Here is a 7914-nt window from a genome sequence, read left to right as displayed (position 1 = left end):
TGCATCGTTTGGCCTAATCCTCGTTTCGTCTAACCAATTATCTTTTATGACACTTTTATGACAGATAAAAGATAATATTTATGTCTGCCATTTTAGGCGAAATAAAGATACTCGTTTGGCCTAATACTCGTTTGGCCTAATACTCGTTTTGCCTAAAATCGCGGACTATAAGAAAATCCTAGAGATGAAACTGGAGGGAAATTTTTCGAAAAAGATCTTCCCTACTATGTGAAGAACTGAGAAATACAAATTAGTTTTGCATAACTAATTTGTAATACGACTATTTGCTTTCGGAAAAATGTTTGGACATTGTGTTACAGTTATTTTTCCAATCCATTTTGAGAATATTAATGCCGTCACAGAGTGTATAGTGGTTATATTTGAAATGAGAGAAAAACAAGTTACACCTGTTATTAATTTTGTTTAAAGGCGAGTGCTGTTCAAAAGTAACTTTTAATTTGTAGTTTGTTTCCAAATATCTGATGTGGATGCAAAAGTTATTTTATTGTAGGTTTTGCTGATCTTTCAGAGGATTTCATTCCAGTTTCAATGTTTTTTTTTTTTTTTTTTTTTTAACTGTTAATGCATTATAAGGGATCCTATTGTGATTCTATTGTAATTACAATTCGTATGAAATTTGTAAATATTTCGAGCTAGATCTGACAAAAGATCCCTAAATTTGCTCATAACTTAACAATGAACAAGTGATCGAAATGAGTGATTTGTGACAAATCGCTCCGCTGGCAAATTGCTCTTTAGATAGCTCTACAATCCAAACATCTCAATGTGTTACTAACTAAGAAAGAAGAAAAATATATTTCAATTCTTATTATTACTTTTTAAATTACAACTTTTGAGTTGAATTTCCAGTCGTTTCACATACTACCGGGAATGTCCATAGCATAAATCTCTGAAATGTATACACAATGAGATTGAAATCCGGGCTTCTCGGTAGTTGTTTCAGCAGGGAAAAGTGGAATGCTCCTCCAAACAGATGGAGGCCAACCAGGATCTGTTATGTAATGAAACCATGAACTGAGAATTTAAAAACTCATGACATACACTAAAGGTACTGTTCAGGAATTTTTTTTCCAGCTGGTGGGGTAATGTAATGAAACCATGAACTGAGAATTTAAAAACTCATTTTTTCATAAAAATTATAATGGCAATTTGGTAGGTGAAGATGGAACTAAGTTTTCTGTAATATTTTAACTTTTGGATACATGCATCACATTATTTTTAAAAAACTCACAAGGACAGTACTTGTAATCAAGAAATCGTTGGAAGCAGTAGCAAAATAGTCAAGAATCGCCTGTAGTCAAATAACATTGCTTGTCAGTAGTAATTAACAATTCGGATAAAATCACGAAAAAGATGAGAGTAAACCTCAGGGTAAATTAAAGTTCAAAAATACTTATTACTACATCATTAGATAACAATAATATTTTTCAGAAATTGTAATTAGGACTTTCCTAAGATTTTGTAAATTTTTATGTTGGCTTTTGGCAAAGTTAAAAGGAAAAATAATTAAAGCAAACAAGGACAATAGTCCATATAAAATGACCAAGTTTGCAACGAAAAATTCATTCGGGATTCTGATTCTGCATTCTGCATTCTGGTTCCTGTATCCAGAATCGCAATGGAATGGTCTATACGAAATTATAAATGCCGCAAGAAAGACCGTTGTCCGGCCAAGACCAAGCGAAATATGCAATAAGGTAATGTATGACTACAGAGAAATTTAACTGTCTATTTTGCATGTGACATGAAATTAGGAGGTCTCTGAAAGTGACAGGCAGATTTGAACGTTTAAATATTTAGCTTATTTCCGTTTGGTTAAGCATTGAGTAAAATTATAATGATCTGTTATACAATTAATCTGATATACTAATCTGATAATCTGTATTCAGTACTCTTGGATGTTCACTGTTAAATAATTTATATTGTTACAAAAATTTCCACTATACTATCATTGTAAGTCAGTTGTTTCATCAATAAAATATTGTCAATTGGGACAATAAGAGATTGCAACCACTCGTTTACTTGCACTCTTAATTTGATTTAAGAATTTACTGTCCCGTTAGTTAATGATTTGATACAATTTATTTTGATTTTTATTTCTTTAATTCTTTAATTTTTTATTGACTTATGGTACAGTTACGAGGGTGATTGTCCTGCTGGTACACTCCATTTCCACTCGTATGACAGAAATAAATAATAAAGATATAGTTGACTCTGAAGATCTTCGGACTTCGATACAATACGGGTGAATAGTAGGTACCAAAGGTTCATACGATGAAGAGAACGTTGTCTACTACCTACCCGGCTGAACCCCTTATTCAGATGGGTGGCCGTCTGGGCTAAGGTTTACTAGTGTTCGGTGCAATAAGCAAAGTTATGAAAACATTTATACCTTGTTCTCTTACATCTGAGTTTCTTTTCATATTGTTAAATTACTGTACATTTCCAAATCATGCAGATTCAATATTAAAACCGGAAATATATCTATAACTTGCGGCAGCAATAGAGTGATAATGTGAACATGCAACCTATTTATCGGAAGTTGAATTCTCATCAAAAACGATTTCTCGTTATCTCTTACGATTTTTAATATTTAGGAGTCAATATCGAAACCGGAAGTTGTACTAGTTCTTACTACTTCTGGCTTCAATAGAAGAATGAAGCTGAGATGAAATCTATTCTTAAGATTTGGAATCCATATCATAAATCGTTTGGATCGATAGAGAACGTGTCGATATATATATACGATATATGTGTACGAGATGTTCGTATATATATGGTCATAGTAAATACATAAAGGAGTTTTGGTAATCCTAACTCCTTGAAAATATAATATCAATCTACATATTTTACATTTCTTAATTCTTCATATACTAGGAAATTTTCTCCTATAATTTCCCTCTAGTTGAATTTGCACATTTTTTTCTTATTGTCTGCCATTTTAGGCGTAACGAGGATTAGGCCAAATGTGGCAACACGAAACGGAAATGATTAAAATCAACAAATTTTCATATCGATAATAGGTATTACCTGACCACGATAGCAGTGCGGTTTTGGGAGGATGGCGTTGCTGTTGTGTTTACATCAGTTTCTTGGCAAGCGCGGCGGGACAGGGGAGAGGAGAGTTTCACTCTGCAGTGTATCCAACGGTTTTTAAAAGTTGCAGTTTAGATGTTATGCATAGATGTTATTGTGAATAGTGATATATGAATGGAAATTACCAATTTAAGAACAACATAGCACAATTGATAATTCTGTGAGCTTCTACCGTGTATTAGGATATTGTAGAAAAATTGATTACGTTTTATTCGATGTCATTATAAAACAGGGGCAGCCTGCAAAACGCTGCTCGCTAGTTTGTTCACAAGTTAATATGGAGGGTGTATTTTTTTTGTAGTTGTTTTTTTGCTTGTTACTTAAGATATTCTGCAAATAACTTCAATAAATTTGAAACTGTTTGCTTAACTTGAGCCAGGGGCGGATCCAGACTGAAGGTTTTTTGGGGCGGTAGTTCGAAGTCAAATCAAGGTAATAGTGTATTGCAAAAAAAAAAGAAAAAAAGAAAAGAAAAAAGAAAAAGGAAGAAAGAAAGTAAAACAACTTTAGAAAAGAAGAAGTAGCTATTGTTTGCAATTTCTAGAAAAGAAATGTCCACCTGTGATTTCAAAGGTGGACATTTTTTTGAGCAAGAACGCCAATGTAAGTAATTTCTTGCAATTTATTGCTTGATTTGACTTCTGTAGCGTAAAACAAAAAAGTACGGCCTACCTATTTTAGGTTTTATTTTACATATATAATACAAAGGTGAAAATTCTTAGGTTTTATTTTTAAAATAAAAAATATCCTATTCTGGGGGAGGGGCAATTGCCCCGATCGCCCGGCCCCCTGGATCTGCCCCTGACTTGTGCATATGCGTGAAGTGGTTTATTACGAACAGGACAAAAAGAACTATGATAGATTGATTACAAGTAATCCGGTTAGAAACACTGCTGCTTGAATTTTAGTTCCAAAACCGGCCGCCTGCACTCGTTCGCTGGTCAGGTAATATCTTTAGAAACTATATTATTTGATTACGACATGTAAGTTATGTGTGTGTTTGTGGACAATTATTTCTCATTAATGATGGAGTTATGTAGCAATTAGCTCTGTCTTAGGGAAGCGGACGACTGGTCCCTTCTCCTAGTCACTGCTTTGCATATCTACAGTTTATTTATTTATTTATTTATTTATTTTTAAATGAAACTGCTCCGAAGTTATAATTATCACATTGCACTTGACGTACAACTGTTGGATCCTTATTTCATATATGCTCTGGATTTATTTCTCTCCTGAATATCATAAAGTATAAAGCAGTAGCACTGGCGAAGCGTGCTGTAAAAAACTGGGTAGACAGACACAAACACCACACACACACACACACACACACACACACACACATATATATATATATATATATATATATATATATATATATATATATATATATATGTGTGTGTGTGTGTGTGTGTGTGTGTGTGTGTGTGTGTAGGATATTTGCTTTTTACTTCTATTTTTAGTTCTGATATTTCGTACTCTATAAAGGATGCTGATATACACTAATCACTATTCCAACTAAGATGACCCCTGATAATCATAAACATAGTATTAATGTTTGAGTTTTCAATATTCTTTGCAATAAATGTTTACTCTGTTCCTTTAAGTATAAAATTCTATAATTAATGAAATTTGGTGTATAATATTTCTTTTTCCGAAGTATATAGATTTCTGAATAGTACCACATTTGCTAGAAATGGAGCATTAGTTCCCCATACCCTCTTTAGGGATAGTCATTTCTAAATATCTTAGAAATGAGCTGTAAAGTTAAAAAAAAAAGATAGAAGTAAAACACCTTACAACACCTAACCTAATACCAAATAGGGCCTACCTTACCTAATACCTTGCAGTCTTGTAAATGAGCTCCATCCCTGTTGTTCATTTCGGCGAAAATATTAATAGCTCTTTCTTTGGATTCAGGTATCCTATAAAGCTTCTACACCAAGTTCGTTATTGTGTCCGTAATTGAGGAAGTGTTCATAATTTGTCATGCTGTTCGTTAAGTAAGTTTTCACTTTTTTCATGGCACTCAATAAATGTTTTCAAAAAACTGAAGTTGATGGAATACTCAATACCATATTTAGCAGCTTTGTTGTCTCCCTGATATACGCTTTGAAGTTCATTACTTAGAATATATTTCAATATTCGGGAAGAGAAAGCTGTTGGTTACTATCGGAACATAAGTCTATAAGCTCATTCTTAAGCTGATCTGAGCAAAAAGTGTTAGGAAAGGTGAATATCAAATCATTCAGTTTGCCGTATGAATGAATTTGTTGATATATACTAAATTTTCTATAATTTATTAGTTCTACAATGACCAGATTTTTGTATTTTTCAAATCTTTCATCTGCACAATTATTGAGCGAAGAATCTAATATAAATAAAATTGAGTTTGTTTGTGTGTTTGTCTGTTTTTGTGTATGTGTGCGACCTGGGGATCAGACGAGTGGACCGAGTTACCAAAATTTGGTCACGGGTACCTTGGTCTAGGCCCCAGACCAAGACGAAGCGTTTTTTTTTAATTCGAAGCAGGTGGTCACACGGGAAGGGGAGTGTTTACCGGGACATATAGAAGTACTTGCCACTCTCGCGAAAAACATAAAAGTGATAGAATTGCCAATACGTATCAACTTTTCGTTAGGGGGGTCTTTTTTTATTCTGATGTTGGAGACACATAGGGACAATATATATATATATATATATATATATATATATATATATATATATATATATATATATATATATATATATATATATATATAGTGGCGGATTCAGGATATGATCAAGGGAGGGGCTAAACCATAATTTGCCGTTTTATTCAGTGTAAAGCTGAATTGAAGCCCATTTTATCCAGTGTAAACCTGAGCGTCAAGGGGGGGGGGCTATAGCCTCGTAGCCCCCCGTTAGATCTGCCCTTGTATATATATATATATATATATATATATATATATATATATATATATATATATATATATATATACTAATGTTCTTCAAGAGTACGTTATAACAATTTAACATTTTATAGAGGGAGCTCGAAAGATGGTTTAAAATAAAAACAAATAAGAAGAAATAGCGGTCTGTTTCTTTCACTTACAACGTAAAACTCAAATTCTTTCACTTACAAATCCAGCTTCAAATAAACAAGATAGGCAACCCTCTGAACGTAGACAAAACAGCAAATGTCTTTTCGCAGCGCGATTCTTTGAACTACACAGCGCGATTCTTTGAACCTTTAACTTCTCACGTGGCTGTTCTACGCTTCTATAGATTGATGCAAGTTAAATGGATGCAGCAGAGAAATAATGTCCAAGGTTTCGCGAGACACTTTGCTTTCTGTCTTTCATATGGAAGCATTTAAAAAAATAATAAAAAATAAAGCTCAGAGTAACTTATAGGAAATTTTAAGTTCAGAATCTTTAAATTACAAAATTTTAAGTTAGTAATTTAGGCTTAATGGCTTAATACATATAAAATTCTAAAGAGTAGACGCTGACTACCCTGTCACCCCTCAAGCCTCGCCACTGAGCAAGCAGACAGGGAGACTCAATCATTTCCTGCCGTAGAGTTTATTCCTGGAATTTATCTTGAAATCAGGCAACCTCAAATTGCATGAGTTTCGACGTACTGTATTCTGCAGCTACTAATCAGATCTCTCAGAAATCTCGTGACGCAGAACGCCAACCTGACGACTTCAGACAATCTTTCGTTTCTTTCACAAAACTAGTTATGAGCGCTCTTCATCTACCATGTGTATCACTATTTCATGATTTAATTTACACGTATTACATTACGGATGCGGTGTGCGTGCACGCAGGTATGTCAATCGAACTTATTTCCAAGCGTATTTCTTAACATCCACACTCTGTAACATTGCAAAATATTTTTGAAAAAGAAGAAAAATATGACATTATTATAACGAATATAAATATTTTTCGACAATAATCAGTACTTATCTTCTTGGTCGGAGTTTAATGTCCTAGCTAAGACACGTAGCCAGAATTTCATTTCGGGGAGGTTTCGAGGTTTCTGCTTCAGGAACTTCTTTTATAGTCTGCACGTTGCGACTGGGAAGCACACACACATCTAAATTCACTAAATTTCATTTTATTAACTTACTACAAAACAGAATTAAAAGTTAAGTATTATCAAAAGCATTTCACATAGAGTAAAACTCGTACCAACTGAAAACTAGGCATTCCTCTTGTTTAAGCTATCGACACTACTAGTGTATGAAATTAGTTTCTGAATGTACGAGGAGAAGTGAAAAAGTAAACGGACTTGAAATTTCTCGCACTAGGATTGTGGTAACATTGCTAGTATCCAGCCCTGAATTAGTGTCGTGTGCAACACTTCTATGCAATGTGTCACTCTCATTAGTCGTTGGAGTGTAGTAGACCGTTAAATATGGCAGCTCCATTGTCGATCTGCACCAAGGAGGAAATGAGGGCAGCGATTTGCTTTTCGTTTGCGAAAGGTATTAAACCTGCGGAAATTATTTGTCGAATGCAAGCGTAGTACGGTAACAGCTGTTTCCCACGAAGCATAAGACACAAAGATTGGACATATCTAGTAAACATTTGGCCCATTATCGTCGCGAGGGAGATAGATTTTAACAGCAAATCGTTACTATAAGTGAAACTTGGCTACATCATCAGGAACCGGAAAGTAAGGCTGCAAGCATGGTTTGGAAACACCCATCATAACCAGAAGTTAAGAAATGTAAACGTCAACCATCTGCTAGTCATTGATGCGATGCAAAATTGGTAAAGATATGCCTCATTTACTTGATCCCTAGTCTTC

General features: G+C 34.1%; 1 long non-coding RNA gene across 2 annotated transcripts in view; it reads left to right on the top strand.

The window, feature by feature from the left end:
- Nucleotides 1–1118: 1118 nt before the first annotated feature.
- The window catches only part of LOC145669282 (uncharacterized), a 50007-nt gene continuing 43211 nt past the window's right edge, over nucleotides 1119–7914 (top strand). Inside the window, exon 1 of one of the 2 annotated variants that reach the window (XR_014128181.1) lies at nucleotides 1119–1718. This is a non-coding gene — a long non-coding RNA (uncharacterized LOC145669282). The remainder of the gene's footprint in view (nucleotides 1719–7914) is intronic. The other variant, XR_014128180.1, reaches the window with a different exon arrangement.

The sequence above is a fragment of the Thermobia domestica genome, chromosome 13 (assembly GCF_964235325.1).
Source record: "Thermobia domestica chromosome 13, izTheDome1.hap1.1, whole genome shotgun sequence".
Lineage (NCBI taxonomy): Eukaryota > Metazoa > Arthropoda > Insecta > Zygentoma > Lepismatidae > Thermobia > Thermobia domestica.
Note: the sequence above shows the minus strand (reverse complement) of the source record. Positions and strands in the feature narration are given on the sequence as shown.